General features: G+C 51.9%; 1 pseudogene; it reads right to left on the reverse strand.

The window, feature by feature from the left end:
- Positions 1 to 202: 202 nt before the first annotated feature.
- LOC121164586 lies at positions 203 to 747 on the reverse strand (annotated as a pseudogene).
- Positions 748 to 16,533: the final 15,786 nt, after the last annotated feature.

Below are 16,533 nucleotides of genomic sequence, written 5' to 3' on the forward strand. Positions count from 1 at the left end.
GCTTCTGCAGGCGGGGGGGGCGGGGGGACTCGGGCTGCAAGTGGGCACGTGCCCACTGCGTCTGCTGGCTGCAGGTGGCAGGGCGGCGTGTCACTGCCCAGGAAGCCGGGCTGCACCGAGCCACCGGTGCCGGGAGCCATGAGCCGAGCTGCAGGCACAGGGCCGAGCCCTCCGTGGGGCTGCCTACCGTGGAAACGGCGCCTCAGGGGCGAGGGGCGAGTCCGGGAGCACGCGAGCCCTCCTGCTTCTTGCGCGGGTGGCGCTTGCGGTGCCGGATGAGGCAGGAGCTGTAGGTGAAGGCGCAGCCGCACTCGGTGCAGTTGTAGGGCCGCTCGCCGCTGTGCGTCTTCTGGTGCTTGAGCAGGTTGAGCCGCAGTTGAAGGCCTTGCCGCACTGGCCGCAGGCGAAGGGCTTCTCGCCCGTGTGCACGCGCTGGTGGCGCGCGTGGTCCGTCTTGTGCTTGAAGTCACGGCCGCACTCGCCGCACTCGTAGGGCTGCCTCTTCTGGAAGGGCACGAACACGGGCACCCCCTCGAAGTCGTCCTTGAAGGACGCGTCGAAGGCGTCGAACAGCAGCTCCTCGTCCTCGGGGCTCAGGCGCGCCGCCCTCCTGCCGCGGCCGCGCGCGCCCACGGGAGACGACAAGCGCCCACGGGAGACGCGCGGCTGCCGGCGGCTCCTCCCGTGGCGCCCCGGGCGGGCATCCCACGGGCGCGTCCTGGCCAGCGCGGGCCAGCCCTGCCTCATCCCCGCATGGCGACACGCGCAGCCCCGGAGCCGCCAGGGCCAAGGCGCCTCCTCTGTTTCTTTTTCATGAGATAATGGTCTGGGCAAACTGGAAAGAGCCAAAAGTAAACAGCTTGGCATCCCAGCTCACACAGTCTCCATCCCTACCACTCGGTGTTGCCTGCCCTTGGAGCACAAAAGCGACCACAGAAACCAAGAGGCAAATGTACATGGCTGTGTTCCAATAATACTTCATTTACAAAAGTGGGTGGCAGACACAGGTGGTCGTCTGATGACCCCTGCACTCGATAATGAGCTTCTTGTTTACCTCCCCTAACACAGCACCTGCCACAGAGGACATGCGAGGTCCTTGGCAAACAGGGGAATGGTTGCTGAAAATATTGTAGAACATCACCTGTCTTGGCTTCACAAAGGAAACCATGCACTGAGCTTGTCAGACCCCTAAAGTCTGCACGGGCGGCCCGCACACTGTGCCTGCACCTGACCAGGGCTGGGATCTTGTCATGAGTCAGAGGATGTATTGAGCCAGGACACTGTCCCCAGGGAGTGCATCAGACCCCTGCCGCTCAACCCCCCTGTCCCTGCCCCTTCTGATAGAAGGGCATTCACATTGCTGCCCGGGTGCCACATCTCCAGGCTGCTACCTCTGCCGCCGCTGGGCAGATCATTCCCTCCCTCCCACCCTGTCACCAGCCACTGCAGGTGCTCTGTGGACCATGGGGATCCAAAGCTCCACAGTGAAGGTTTATGATGGGGGGGAAAGCCCCTCTCCTTCCTCAGGTTTAACTCCTCCAGCAGGGAACCTCAACAATGTTGCATGGGTCTGCTTGAAGCACTGAGCTGTCCCCAGGACCCAAGCAGAAGTCAATGATGGTGAAGGGACCAGGCAGGGCTGCTGGCAGAGACTTCCATCATGAGTTCTCAGCACTGCTCCTCCCTTCTAGGACCCAGCCTGGACTCCTCGGCTCTGGCAGCTCCTCAGCTGGGTTCTGTGCTATTCCAAAACGGTCCACTCCCTACAGATCCTCAAATAGCCCCCTGCTGTCCCAACAACTTGGATTTCACCCAAACTCTCACCCTCCACACAAACCCCTCTGGGTAAGTGTGACAAATGTCACTGAGCTCAATTCCTAACACCATTCTATTGGGATTATACGTTTCAGGGCTGGCACAGTGGCATATATGTGAATTCTCTGCTGCCTGCTGTGCTGACATCCCATATGGACACCGGTTCGAGTCTCGGCTGCTGCATTTCCAATCCTGCTAATACGCCTGAGAAAGCAGCAGAAGATGGTCCAAGTGCTTAAGCCCCTGCACCCACCTGGGAGACCTGATGGAAGCTCCAACCTATTCATTTCAGACCAGCCCAGCTCTGGCTTTTACAGCCACATGAGGAGTGAACCAATGCCTGGAAACATTCTCTTTCTGTCTCTTATCCCCTTTGCTTTTCAAATAGAAGTAAGTAAAATATATTTTTTTAAATAAAAATAAAGGAATACTTTTTTAGAAGGATTACACACCTCACTTTGTCCTGTAGCTTGTGGGGCCTTCCCAGTGGACAAAGAGTTTATGTTTCTAGTCTACTGATTTTTGGCATGCTCCTGTGGCTTAGACTGACAGAGCAAAAGCCTTAAACATGCATGGATGGCTCCCCGGCCCTCCAGGCCCTTCTCATTCTCCATGGAAATGGAACGCTTCGGAGAGCTGTTGATCCAATGAGAACAAAGTTCCATGGAGTGGATCTGAACTTGCTGGAATGCAGCCTGGCCCAGCCAAGACCAGCTGAATCCCAGCCAAGTTATGAGGAAGAAAAAAGAAAAGCTTGATGTCTCCTGCTGCTGTAGCTTGAGTGTTTTGTTATGCAGTATTATTGTAGCAGTCACTAAACTAAAAAAGTAGACAATCTTCTCCAAGTTCTCCAGATCAACCAGAGTGAAGAGAAGCCCCAGGAGTGCCAGCTCTCCGAGGCTGCCCTGGCCACAGCCCCTGGCAATTGAATCTGGCTCTATCTGTGTTGATTAGAAAGGCTCGGGGCTTTAGAAGCCTTCAGTTTTGTGGAATCTTTGACTTCCTGGAGTCTTAAGAAGATGGTGGAGCTCAGGGGAAGCTCATCTGGCCACCGCAGGCTTCCAGGAGAAGCGTCCGGCTGGGCGTCTTATAAAGGCCGTGGAAATGCTAATTGCAAAATGCTCTCAATAGCACAGGACCAGGCAGGTGCATGTAACCGTGACACTGCTACTTTGGGCAAACGAACGGTGAACTCTAGGTTTTTGGCCTCTGTAACCCTTGCCTGAAAAAGCTGTTTCTTTACAAATACCCACTGATTTGAGGGGAGAAGTCTGACATTGTCAACCTAGCGACTTGGAGTCTATAATTTTCATCACAGTCCAGTTCTGCAGGTGTGAATCAGAGCCTTGGCAATTCACAAACTGAGCAAGTCTTACCAGTGTGAATCTCAAATGCAGAATCTGTCTGGTATGAAAATTGTTGAGAAAGCACTCTGCTAGACTTGTAGGGGTCAGGGCACCGTGGGGAAAAGGTGGTAGTGACTCCTTCCCCTATAACCCGCCCCTTTGCAATGGCACTTTGCAAATCCTCAAGGGATGGTGTTTTTGCCCAAGGGTCCTCTCTCTGCTCTGGAAGGGTCACTCCAGTCCCTTCATACCCTGTCACAGTTACCACCCAGACAGCCACAAAAACACCAGACTATTCCAACCCACACACCCCAACACCTTTGTATTATGCCCCCAGACTGCCAGGCCTAGCAGGAAATAGATGAACCCCAGTTGTTGCTGTCAAATTAAAACAAAAAAAGTTTTCCCAACCCTTGAATGTGGATGACCTGGCGATTTGCTTTGACCAACAAAATTTGGAGGAAGTAAGGCTGTGCCACTTCTGTGACTTCAGTTTGTTCTGGTGGAAGCTGACCCGTGTAGACAAGCCTGGTGGAGCAGCTGGAGGAGGGCTGGTGTGAAGCACAGGGTCTCAGTAGAAAGAATTCCAAACAGGCCAGCCGGCAGCCATCCGGGCCCCTAAGTGAAACTGACTAGATGGAAGATCCATCCAGCTGAGCCCAGTCCATGTTGCTCAGTATGCTGTGCTTCCTTCAACCTCCTGATTTTGAAGTGGGCTTTATGCAGCAAAACCAATACACTGGGCCCAGCATGATAGCAAGGTGGGTAAAATCCTCACCTTGAGCACGCTGGGATCCCATATGGGCACTGGTTTGTGTCCTGGCAGGCCCACTTCCCATCCAGCTCCCTACTTGTGGCTTGGGAAGGCAGTTGAGGATGACCCAAAAGCCTTGGGGCCCTGAACCTGCGTGGGAGACCCGGAAGAGGCTGCTGGATCCTGGCTTCAGATCAGCACAGCTCCAGCTGTTGCCACTTGGGGAGTGAACCAGCAGACAGAAGATTTTCCTCTCTGTATCTCCTCCTCTCTATATATCTGACTTTCCAATAAAATAAAATAAATCTTTAAAAAATACACAAACCATCATTTAAAATGCCTAAGGTATGAGAAGGAGGAAATGGAATATTTTGTCATAAAGCACATGCAGATATTTAAGAAGCATGTTAATTTAAAGACTTTTGTTTTGCATTAAAAAAAATACACTAGAACCTCCTCATCTCCAAAAGGATAGCAGCTACAACAAATTAAAATAAACAGGAAATAACAAATGTTGACAAGGATATGGACAAACTGGAGCCTTCGTGGGAGAAAAAAGTAAGTGGGGGCACCGTGCTGTCGGGGGACCTGTGAGGCGGAACAGCCGTGCCACCACTTTGGGGAACAGCATGGCAGCGCCTCAGGAAATGAAAGGCAGCATCAGCTCACGATGCAGCCCTCCCACGGTTGGGTACGTGTCTGGAAGGACCGAAAGCTGGGTCTCAGACAGACATTTGCACATCCATGTTCACCACAGCAGCCAGTAACTAAACAATAGCTAAAACTTGGAGGCAACCTGCTTCGGTCTGAATATGTCTTATTGCCTCCAGAACTCGCATTGGAGTTGATCCAATTGTGAGATACTAAGTGGTGGAGAGCTGATCTGATCCTGGTATTCAGCAGTGAGGTCCGGCAGGTGATTCGGGTTACATAGAGTTGTTAGGATGGAGCCTACATCACTAAATGCTACTGGTTTCCTAAGATGAGAGAGGGGCCTTAGGATGCATGCACACGGGTGGTCCTTGTCCCATGCCATGTGATGTCCTGCACCTCTTCAGGATGCTGCCAGCAAGAAGGCCATCACCAGACGTGACCCACTGACCTTGACCCAGAGCAGGGAGCCCACGGCATTCACTGACTTGTAGTTTCTACCTGGGTCAGGACTAGGGTGAAGCAAAGGAGCGGCTGAGGGACCAAAGTTGAAGCAGCTGACACTAAGGGCCATGCAGGTGCTGCATTAGCATCTCCTCAAACTTTATGAGATTAAAAAAAATATTTTTTTGGAGTCAACACAGTGTATCAAGCTAATTCTCTGCCTCCAAGTGCCAGCATTTCCTCTCAGCACCAGTTCATGTCCCAGCTGCTTCACTTCTAATCCAGCACCCTGTTAATGGCTGGGGGGAAGCAGCAAAGGCTGGCCCAAGTGCTTGGGGTCCTGCACCCACGTGGTAAAACGTGGAAGAATCTCCAGGCTCCTGGCTTTAAATCAGCCCAGCTCTGGCCATTACAACCATTTGGGGAATGGAATGAACCAGTGAATGTAAGATGTCACTCTCTCTGTCTCTCTCTCTATTTCTTTCTCTGCATCTCTTCCTCTCTTCTCTATCTCTCTCTCTGTCTCTCAACTCTGGCTTCTAAGTGGAAATAAAAATAAATAAATCTTTCCAAAAGAAAGCAGAAAGATAGCTCAATTTGCCCATCCTACAGTGTATGTACATTTTAAAAGTATCATATGATACATGACAAATACAATTATATGCAGTTTTATTACTCAATTTAAAAATAATTTTAAAGAAGTATTTATTTTTATTTGAAAAGCAGATTCACAGACGTGTGTTGTTCAGTGCGGCAGCCGCAGGGGGCTGTTGGGCACCTGAAACGTGAAGTGGCATGTTTGGCAAGGGCAAAGGTCTTGCAAGTCCAAGCGCATTTTAGATGTGACACCTCAGTATTTGGATCTCATTTGGAGGAAGCTCTTGCAAGACTCATGGGCAGTCACAGCACAGTGGCTAAGACACAACTCCGGGATGCCTGAGCCTCAGCTCTGCTCCTTATGCCAGCTCCCTGCTGATGCCCGCCCTAGGAGGAGCAGGTGCAGACACATGAGCAGGTGCAGGTAGGTGCCACACACACGGGAGACCTGGATTAAGTTCTGAGTGGCTGGCATCAGCCCAGCCCTGGCTGTTGAAAGTATCTGAGGAATGCATTGGCAGAGAGAAGCTCTCTCTCTCTCTCTCTCTCTCTCTCTCTCTCTTTCTCTCTCTCCCTTTCAAAGAACAAATGAATCTTTGAGGAAAGAAACTAACACCCAAAAAGCAAAGCATCACAGAGGAGAAATGATCCCTCCCCAAATGAGCAATAACAAACCAATATGATTGTCACGTGGTTCCAGAACCCCAGAAAGAGGCAACACCGCTGGAGAAGCCATGCCCTCCCCCTCCCAGCCCCCACACCGAGAAGGGATCTTTTTAAATATTAAAACAGAAACAGATGATAGCTGGGAACGAACACAAAAATGATTAGCCACTATGCATATAATCTAACTCAAATCATGGACTCCTAATCGACATTCAATTGATGCGCTAATGTTTGTTCATGGTGGTAAATAAACAAAATATATAAACAGCAACATCTTCTGTGTTTAATGACTGCATAGCAGCTATTTGGGTCAGAGCTGTGGAGCCCTAATCAACAAATGCTTAATAATCAATGGAAATGGGCCCAGCGCAGTGGCGCAGTGGTTAAGGTCCTCGCCTTGCACGCCTGGGATCCCATATGGGCGCCGGTTCTATCCTGGCAGCCCTGCCTCCCATCCAGCTCCCTGCCTGTGGGCCGGGAAAGCAGTCGAGAATGGCCCAAAGCTTTGGGACCCTGCACCCACGTGGGAGACCGGAAGAGGCTCCTGGCTTCGGAATGGCATAGCAGTAGCCGTTGTGCTCACTTGGGGAGTGAATCATGGGACGGAAGATCTTCCTCTCTGTCTCTCCTCTCTGTATATCCGCCTTTCCAATAAAAATAAAATAAATCTTTTTAAAAAAATCAATGGAAATGCATTTCTCCGGTTATTGCCTTATTAAATCAGGATCAGCTGATTTAAATCAGCTCCAACTGTGAGCTAGCTCCTCCCACGGGAAGGAAATGGCGACTCCCAGGTGCCCCGAGTGTAACCATGGTTGGTGTCTTCTTTGCACCCCTACAACCAGGGGCAACTCTTAGGTCACTAAGCCCCAGTCCACCTGTGCCCTGGGTCTGGTGGTACTCAGGAAACTCAGCCTAGCCTATGTCCCAAGCGTGATTCCAGCACAGCCTCTCTGCTCTTCCCTACCCATGGCCATCCAGGAAAAGCAGAGGATGCACGCAGCAGCCAGCGTGTATGTAAGAAGCACTTAACACGACGGCCATCAGTGTTGGCGTCATTTGCTACCATCATGGTCCTTGTAAGCCCGGCTTGCTCTCAAAGGGTAAATGAATTTCCCTCTGCTTACCTGGGGTCACTTTTTGAAGCAAAAGGAGCTGGGTTTCAGCCACCACTTTCCAAACACTCTGAGGGCGAGACCCTGCTGGCCCCAGTGGGGTCTGTGGTCAGGGCCACCTCCAGCTGTAAGCCTCAGCTCACGCCCAGTTTCTTCCAGGTGACCTCTGGCCCTCCCTTCCAGCGGGCGAGCCTTGTGAACGGGGCCTCCAGCCAGGCAGTCCAACCCAACCCCCGCCCCCAGGATGGACATGAGGGCTCCGCCTCTCATTTTCAAAGATTTCCCAGCGCCCGGCACCCAAGGCTGAGCCCTAAGTGGCTCCAAGCTCCCCCCCTTGCGGCAGTGCAGGCCCTAGCCCTGCAGTAAGTCCCTCAGTCTCTGCTTCTCCCACTGCTTTTCTCTCCACCGCCCTCCTCACTAAGGGAGCCCCGCGGACGGTCTGCCTTGAGTGAGCAGAAATTGGCGCCCTGTTAAGGAGGCGAAGAGTGTGTTTAGGGATGAAGGAGACGGCAGCAATGACAAGACAACGTGGAGATCCGGTGTCCATGGAATATTTTAGGAGGGAAAACAGCCACTAAAGAACGTGACCCCAGCAACCCGGCACGGCTGGATGGTCCCTGGGCGCCATCGTGTGGCTAGTCTGTATAATGACCAGGGCCCCTCACCCATCGTCTTCCATAAGCAACTTAGTAAGGACCCTGAATTAGGGACTAAAGTTATGCCTAAGTCCTTCTTCAGGCCCCACAAGTCCCACAGTGCATACCTCTTGCAGAGATGAGATAGAAGGAGAGCAGAGATGGGAGACTGAAGACAGAGGCCAGAGGAAGGGATGGGAGAGGACGCCCAGCTGCATCTGCAAGGTCACTTATAGAAAACACATATAGAGACAGGGAGAAAGCTAGACTAGGGACAGTGGGGACAGAGGAGCGTCCCTCCTCCTCACCCTTCCTTGCTGCCCCCACCAAGCAGACGGGCTCAGAGAATCCAGCAGGGCCCCCCTCTACAGACAGCCCACACAGCTCTGGGCGGCCCGTCCCTTTGTTGAGCCTCAGGACCCCACCTGATGTTTGCAGCCCCCTGCTGTAGGTAGGGCGCCTGGGATTGTACACGTGCAGCTCCAAACCCATGGGGCGGCTCGGGGGAGGTGGCCGTTACACTCTCAGGCTTGGACTGCCTGTGCTTGTGTACCCACTCTGCTTTAGTGCGGCCGCGCGGTTGTGAATAGGTAGCTCAACATATCAGAGCCTGCCAAGGGGGAGGTGATGGCACCCCTTAGCCAGGGTGTCATGAAGTTAAAGTGAGGTTACATCCATGTGGTGCTAGATGCTTCTGTATTCCCAGAACATCCCAAGAGTCCTGAAGAAGGGCATCCCAATGGGCCTGGTGTGATGGCTGCCAGTGGCTAATCCTTGCCTTGCATGTGCTGGGATCCCATATGGGTGCTGTTCTAATCCAGGCGGCCCCACTTCCCATCCAGCTCCCTGCCTGTAGCTTTTGGAAAGCAGTGGAGGACGGCCCAAATCCTTGGGACCCTGCACCCGCATGGGAGACCTGGAAGAAGCTCCTGGCTCCAGCCGTTGTGGCCACTTGTATCTCTGTCTCTGTATCTGTATCTGTATCTGTATCTGTATCTGTATCTGTATCTGTATCTCCTTCTCTCTGTAAATTTGAGTTTACAATAAAAATACACAAACCTTTAGAAAAAAATGGAGTATCTCCATGTCAAACTGAGACTCAGAGAGGAGGGAATGACTGGCCCGTGGTCATCCTGACAAGAGGCAAAGACGTAACCTGAGTGCAGACCTCTCGTATCTCAGTCTGAGCATGTGGTCCTTAAGAGTTTCCTCCGTGGAAGGCAGAAATTTCATCCTGACCATCTTTGTCTTCCCTTGAACTCTGACCTATCAATCAATTATCTATGTCAGCATGGAGCTATGCGCACCATGCTTGTCAGGTAAGGGCTGGGTGCATTCCAAGGCCACCATTGGCTCAACCCACCCTGAACTTTGAAATGCCTCCACAAACAGCAGGTGCAGCCCTGCCTCCAGATCTTTGCACAAGTCCCCTGTGCCTCAAATGCCCTTCTCTGGACTCGGGCAGAGGAACTGTGAGGCCCAGGCAAAGACTGTTTCTGTGCCCCCAGGCACAGTAAAACTCCTAGAGAGCCAGCTCAGACCTCCATCTCCTGTCCAGGTGCCTGGTTCCCCACTTAGTCCAGAGGCCAAGGTCAGGCTCGCTGTCTGCAGCTGTGTCCTGCTTGGGGCACGGAGGAACACAGTGGGTCCTCTAGGATTGTGGGGGGGGAGAGAAGGAAGGAAAGGGCCAGGAAAGGAAGGCAGGGAGAAGAGGAGTCCACTGAAGAAGGAAGGAAGGAAGGAAGGAAGGAAGGAGAGGGAGAGAAGAACATTGAAGGAGTGAAAGAGAAAGTGGGGGAAGAGAGAAGAGAAGAGGAGGCAAAGATGGATGGGTGAGGCAGGGAGCAGACAGTGTCCTCCTTTCCACACTCACCTTAGGGCATCTCTCCCAGGCAGAGAGGAGGTGTCCCTCCTGGCTCTGTAGGCGAGGAGTCCTCATGCCAGCCACCTGCCTTCTCGCGTGTTCCCTCCCCACCAGCGCTCTCCTGCACCCAGGGCCAGCACAGGCACCTGACTTGCATTCTCCCCGAGTTGGCATTTTTCTCCCCACGCTGGGGAACAGGCACAGACTCTGGTAGCAAACGCATGTTGCCAGCCATATCTGTATGTACTGGCTACATGCCGTACCCAAAATGGCGCCGGCCAGAGAGGCTAGATCTTGGTGCCTGGTGGAAAGTCACGTAGCTTTCGCAGTACTGCGCAGGCGCCTAGCGCATGCGCAGTGAGCTGCGGCGCGGCAGGCACGTAAACACTGGGACTGACGAATCCAGTCGCCCAGAACCCTGCGTAATCATGACGCCGACCTATCATCGGCGGAGGCGGGGCCAGACAGCACATAAGAGCAGAAGCCTGCCGGGATCCGCGCTTCCCTCCTCATGTTGGTGTGCACAATAAATTTTACCGCAGGAGGCTTCACTCGCGTCTGCGTCTTATTGCTGGGCGGTAAGACACGTGGGCGCGACAACTGGTGCCGGGAACCCGGGACTTGGAGGGGGCCTCCCGTTCAAAACGGGACGGAGTCAGAACTGCGGCCATAAGACAGGTAAGGAGCTCTGAGAGGGAGAACTTTCGGGTGACTAGGAGCATAAATCGGAGGTATATGAGCCGCCGCTTCTGGTTATAGACATGGGCGCACAGGTCTCTCTGGTGAAATTTTTGCAGATGGTTTATGCCCCCCATAAGGGAGCGGTCAGAGAGAGTGACGAAGCCCTTCAGTCTGCCCAGGATAGTCTCTCAGAAACAGAGCGGGAGAGGAGAACCGGTTTGAAGCAAAAAATAAAGGTGAAACTTAAAGCAGTATCTTCCTCATCAAGTTCGGAGACTTCCGACGCTGAGGAAGGGTATAAGTGGGATAGGCGCTTAGAACGTAAACCTGCAGGAAATAGACAAGGATTAGAAAAGGAGAAGAAAGATAATGGCGGTGCTACTGCGCCGGCCACGCGCGGCCCATGGCCTCAGGACTCTGGAGCCATTTCATCAATGGCTCCTCCTCCTGTGACGCCATCTGCCCCGCCCATGAGTTATGGTGCCGGCTCTTCCTTCATCGATGCAGCCGCGCGCCGGGAACTTCAAGATATGTTCCCCGTCTTAGAAGAAGAAAGGGAAAGAGTTTACAGACAGGTAGATGCAGCATTAGTGCGAGAATTGGCCATGTCTGTAAAGCAATATGGTCTTCACGCCAATTATACTTTGTCCCTGTTAGAACGTATGGGGGGAATGAATATGACTCCCTCTGATTGGCAATTTGTGGTGAAGGCTGTTCTCCCTAATATCGGATCATATCTAAATTGGAAGAGCCTATGGCAAGAGCTTTTGGCTGAGACCGCCCGGGCAAACCAACAGCGCGGCGGTGATGCTTTGACCTGGACTTATAATATGCTTTCCGGACAAGGCCAATACTCTGATGATCAAAATAGATATCCATGGCCAGTGTATACCCAGATCTCTACTGCAGCTATAAAGGCTTGGAAGGCCCTTTCACTTAAAGGGCAAGAGAAACTGGGCATTACACAGGTTAAGCAGGAGCCAGATGAGCCCTTTGCTGATTTTGTGGCACGCGTAATGCAGGCCGTGGAAAGGACCTTTGGAGAGGGAGATCAGAACACTAAAATGGAAGAGCAGATAATTTGGGAGCAGTGTAATGCAGAATGTAGAGCCCTACTCAAGGATCGTAAGTCCAAGGGAATTTCAGATTGGCTAAAGGTTTGTAGGGATACAGGAGGCCCCTTAACAGCTCATGGACTAGCAGCCGCCATTTTGAGGTCTAATCATAGGGAGAGAACATCACCTGTGTGCTTTCAGTGTGGTAAACCAGGACATATGAAAAGGGAATGCCGTACAGGGCCCGTTACTTTGGATTCATTCTCAGGTTTCTCAGATTAAGTCTATTCAATGGTATCCATCTGCGATCGCGTCAATAGTGTTTAAAGGATTAAAATTAGCCTTAATTCATTTTGGGCGTCATCCGGACCGCATAATAGTCCCCTATACTGTTCAGCAATTACAAGTGCTGAGTGGGTGTAGCAATGAGTGGTCCATCTTAATGTTTATCTATCAGGGAATTTTTGATAATCATTTTCCAAGGCATCCATTACTACAATTTTTACAGCGACATCCTGTGGTTTTTCCGATAAGAACCAGTGCCTGTCCTCTCCCTGGTGCTCTTACAATTTTTACTGACGGTTCCTCGACAGGAGCCGGAGCCTTAGTTGCCGGAGATACTGTAATAAAAAAGACCTTTGCGACGGTTTCTCCTCAGAGGGTAGAATGCCATATGGTGCTTTTTGCCTTACAAACCTTTCTAGAACCTTTGAATATTGTTTCTGATTCTCAATATGTAGTTAATGCAGTGAATGTTTTGGAGGCCGCTGGCTCTATTTCAGGGTCCGGCCCGGTGGCGGATCTCTTTAAACAAATTCAACAGGCCATCTGGCATAGAAGCCACCCCTTTTATATAACCCATATCCGAGCTCATTCAGGTTTACCAGGGCCATTAGCTCGAGGGAATGCTCTTGCCGATGCCGCCACCAGAACCCAAATCATGATTATGATGGTGTCTCCACCATCCTCAGGGGAGAAAGCCCGCCAGTTTCATTCACAATTTCATGTTTCAGCCCAGACCCTCAGACTCCGATTTGGGATCACTAGAAAGGAAGCGCGCCAGATAGTTCTTGATTGCCCTGCCTGCTGCGAATTTAGACCTGCTTCACATGAGGGGGTCAATCCTAGGGGATTGAGACCCAATCAATTGTGGCAGATGGATGTGACGCACGTCCCATCCTTTGGGAGGAACCAATTTGTTCATGTATCTGTGGACTCCTTTTCTGGTGTGCTCTTTGCATCAGTTCTAACTGGGGAGAAGGCCATCCATGTAATCCAACATTGCTTAGAAGCATGGGCCGCATGGGGTAAACCTGAGTGTATTAAGACTGATAATGGCCCCGCCTATACTTCAGCCAAATTTCGTGATTTTTGCATGAAGATGGGCGTTAAATTAGTGACTGGCATCCCTTATAATCCACAAGGTCAGGGGATAATCGAACGTGCTCATCGCTCTATTAAGGAATTGTTGCAAAAGCAAAAAACCACCTGGGAATCACTTGGCCTCGCCAGTCAGAGCCCTCGGGCCACTCTAGCCCTGGCTCTCTTCACCATCAATTTTTTACAGCTGGATGAGAAAGGCCTCAGTGCTGCAGATCGTCATTCCCTCAAGACGGCGCAAGAGCAATCTTGGGTCAAGTGGAAGGATGTTCTGGAGTCCAAATGGAAGGGCCCAGACCCAGTTATTAGGCAGGCTCGAGGAGCCATTTGTGTGTTTCCACAGGACGCCCCAGTTCCGGTTTGGGTTCCAGCTCGATTGACTCGTTCCTGTCCATCACCGCCTTCTGACGTTTCTGCAACTGCTGGAGCGCTTGCACGAGGATCTGACTTGGGGAAGATTCATGCAGACCCGCAATCAGAAACTCCTCCTACAATCCCACAGGACAATGGTGCCCCGCCCAGTGCAAACACGGCTGATGGTGCAACTAATGGTCTGTATGGCGCTTGTGAGGATCGTGATTGCTGAGCCACGATGAGGAGTTTTGAGTGTTTTTCCATGACCCTTACCGGTCGCCCACTCAGCCCGAGTGTTTCCTTGATTTTTTCCTTCTTTGGATTTGCCTTTTCTCCCTTATGATGATATTAAGGAGAATGTGAGTAATTTTTTATTCTCCCTACAGGACACGCTTTGTTTTCAAGCGTCTCCTGAGAATTTTAGTGTCAAGGTTTATGTGTTACTTCTATTCCTTTTCAAAATGTTTCAACGGCTGCTAATCTTTCTTGCCAGCTTTCTTCCTATCTTTTAGGAAATTGGACGAGAGAATTTGATATTTTACAGTCGGAGTTGAGAATTGCCATTGTCCAGATTAATTCTACACGGGTGGATCCTGTTGTTGCTGAAACCCTGGCCACTTGGATTTGGAACATCACTTCCCATATTAAGGAATGGGTGGGAGTGGTTGTGCTGATTCTGCTCTTGTGTGCAGGCTGTGCCTTATGCCTTTTTTGCCTGTGTCGTCTGAGACACCGCGCTCAGCGAGATCGTGTGGCAATACATCAAGCCCTACTAGCCATGCAGTATGGTGACTCCCCCATGGTATGGTTGAGCATGCTTCAACAGGCTTAGTTAAGAGCATGGACATCATGGCTCCTGCACCTCAGGTCATTATGGCATTGCACTGAGTTCGAGCATGATGCATAATGCACCTGACTAGCCCTTGCACCTCGCAGGACTTATCCATTGCACGCGAGAGGGTAGTCAATCTTATAACTAACTTGTCGAGACATTGCTCTTTACAACCACCGCGGTTGTAGCCCATGACGGGTAAGATAGACCCAGACAATTATCGGTCTAAGACAGGGACTACGTCAAGCCACGCAGCCTCCCTATGACGGATCGTGCGCCTTGAGTCTACAACCTAAGACAGGCCCATACCAGCTTATTTTTCTATTGTATAAGAAGGAGGGAGATGTTGCCAGCCATATCTGTATGTACTGGCTACATGCCGTACCCAAAATGGCGCCGGCCAGAGAGGCTAGATCTTGGTGCCTGGTGGAAAGTCACGTAGCTTTCACAGTACTGCGCACGCGCCTAGCGCATGCGCAGTGAGCTGCGGCGCGGCAGGCACGTAAACACTGGGACTGACGAATCCAGTCGCCCAGAACCCTGCGTAATCATGACGCCGACCTATCATCGGCAGAGGCGGGGCCAGACAGCACATAAGAGCAGAAGCCTGCCGGGATCCGCGCTTCCCTCCTCATGTTGGTGTGCACAATAAATTTTACCGCAGGAGACTTCACTCGCGTCTGCGTCTTATTGCTGGGCGGTAAGACACGTGGGCGCGACAAACGCACCTGCCGCTCCTGTGCTGACACACAGCTTTTCTGGAGACAGGAGAGCAGACCTGGATGGTGCTGCAGTGGGGCCTGGCCCTGTGGCTCCTCCAGCAGGAGTAGTGCACTCTCAGTTTCTTTAGTACCCCACCCTGTCCATCCCCCAACCCCACTCCTCCACTGCCACAGGCCCGCAGGAGCCACCCTAAGCAGAGCAAACAGAGCACATGGCCCCAGCAAAGATGCCAGGGACAGAAGCTCTCCATCCCTCCCCTGGACACAGAAGGTCAGAGCGACCCTGGCCATGGACACCTGCAACCCTTCTAGCAATATGCCAAGAAATGGTAGCTAAAACCCAGCAACCCCAGGGCAAGCCAAGAAAATTCAGTGGCCCTATTCAAAATACTCAGTCCGCTGATCTCTCTGTGTGGGATTTGCACAGCTTTTTTTTTTTTTTCTTTTCTTCTAAAACAAAGTTGGTGTCACATTCTCCTTGAAGACTTGAAACGGATCTGAGAGAAGCAAGAAGAGAACATCACAGCCCACACCAGCACCCCCAAACCCAGCCCCCACACCCCTTCCCAAACCAGTACAAAGGGAATTACAAGAAGCAGACCTGGACTTTGTCTACCAAGCTGTGAGTGCACAGAGCTGAGCACTCCATCACCCCAGCCTCCCAGAATCCCCGCGACGTGAGTGGATTGCCCAACCAAGATCACACAGCTCGCAAAGGAGGACTTAGACCACCAACCCAGTCCCAGGAAAACATTCATTGCTGGGAATTGCCCACAGTCAGACTAAGGAACCAGACTTGGCAGCAATTAGCCAGACTATGATAGAGGCAGGTGCAAGAGGAGAGCAATTAATGGTGCTTGTGGACCATGGGGCATCGCTGGCTGGTGGCAGCTCTGTCTTCAAGTGTCTGACCTCGCCCCTGCCAAACTGGCCAGGCCTGGTGGCCATAGGCTCTCAAACCCTGAACCTGCCTGGCAGCAAGGGGTGGGTACAAAGCTAGTGCAGAACTGCCTTTGGGGTCAGAGGCCATCACAGTGCCACAGCAAAGCAACAGCCTCACGGGAGGTGGGGTGGGGGGGCAGGATGGCTGGGGCTCCCCAAAGGCAGTTAGGGAGAAGGTGACAGCTCCTACAGCCACTGGGAGCTTAATTCCTGGATTCCCTTGGATGGACCTTCCCGGAACCAGTAACTGCCACCTCCTCCTCAGGAACGCAATGCTCGGCAGACAAATGTGACCCCCCAGCCTGGGCAGGGTCAGCCTTTGGGGCACAAAATCCTTAGCTGCTTTGGCCTGAGTTGATGTTAATTGCACCTAAATTGCACACATTGCTCTAGGCAGAGGTAACAAATTGACTCCAGAATAGAACCAAGTGTAATTGTAGGGGTCATCTCTGATTTGTGGGTCAGGACTTTCTGCCTGAAACAGGAGGACCCAGAGAGCCACTCTGAGTTCCATTAGTGCTGTCTGCCCAGGGCTGTGTATAGGGTGTAATGTCTTCCATTTCTGCATTGATCCACTTCTGCTCATTTTTTTAGCAGAAGAATCAGGAGAGAGAGGAGATGGGGCATGAGCTAGTGGACCCAAGAGCCAGTTGTGTCCCTCCAGGAGTTCAAAGGTGACA

Source organism: Ochotona curzoniae, unplaced genomic scaffold, assembly GCF_017591425.1.
Source record: "Ochotona curzoniae isolate NIBS_2020 unplaced genomic scaffold, NIBS_Ocur_1.0 contig_858, whole genome shotgun sequence".
In the NCBI taxonomy this organism is placed as follows: Eukaryota; Metazoa; Chordata; class Mammalia; order Lagomorpha; family Ochotonidae; genus Ochotona; species Ochotona curzoniae.